Source organism: Arachis ipaensis, chromosome B07 (genome assembly GCF_000816755.2).
Source record: "Arachis ipaensis cultivar K30076 chromosome B07, Araip1.1, whole genome shotgun sequence".
In the NCBI taxonomy this organism is placed as follows: domain Eukaryota; kingdom Viridiplantae; phylum Streptophyta; class Magnoliopsida; order Fabales; family Fabaceae; genus Arachis; species Arachis ipaensis.
In genome coordinates this window covers 123,088,005-123,089,083 of record NC_029791.2, presented here as the reverse complement: position 1 = coordinate 123,089,083, position 1,079 = coordinate 123,088,005, and positions in this window count along the sequence as shown.

Sequence of the window (1,079 nt, the reverse complement as noted above, 5' to 3'; positions counted from 1 at the left end):
TAAATTTATTAATGAAATAATATTATAATAATATTTTGTTTTTTAATAAATTAATTTAATATATATTTTTATCTTATACTTTTAGATACAAATTAGAATTTAATTTTAATGTACTAATGGTGTAAAATATTTTATAAAATTGTTCAATTATATCTATTTTTTTGGATGATCATTTACATGATCAATATAAATAGTAGTCATTTTTTATGACATGACATTACATATATAATTGGATACACATGAAAATTTATTTTACACTAACAATTTATCAAAATTTAATTCTAAAAATTAAAAAATATATATAAAATAAAGGAATTCGCTAACTTGTACTCTACGTCTACGGGACATGTTAAGAGTCTAATAACAAAAAGCTTTTAAATTTTTAATGTAGTTAATACGTTGAAAATGTAAAAACAAAAATAATCTTTTAATATTTTTGTCAACCTTTTTTTATGGTATTTTTAAAATATACCCATATGGTATATGTTAATGAAATTCTTGAAATATTTTGATACAAAATTTGATGAGTAAATTTTTTTTTGATGTCGGGACAAATACAAATTTTCAATGGGAGCATATATATATATTTATACATATATTTTCATATATTTTTTTAAAATGTTAGTGGGACATTTGTCCCTACAAATTAATAAGTAGATCCGCCTTGTTGCCAATAATAATTCAAATCCATAATGAGATAACCTCTTTAATTTATTAGCTATCGTTAGTTGTGTAATTTTTTTTTTTTTTTTACTAAAGATAAGGAGATTCGAACCCACAACCTCTTAATTGAGTATGAGAAAACTATGTCATTTGAGTTATAACTCATTGGAGTATAATATTTCTTTTATGAGATTATTTATGTTGCTGTTATGTGTAACCGACCTTCAATGTAATTATTCAGTTTAATATTAGACGTATGTGTTTTTTTATCGGTGTTTCTCTATTTATCTGTCTTTTTCTTTTAAGATTAAGATTTTACATCACTTAATTTGTTCCCTGTATAATTAACATATAAAGAGCCTAAATTAAACACACGTGCAAAAGGAAAAAATAAAGATGAATAGGAAAATACATTA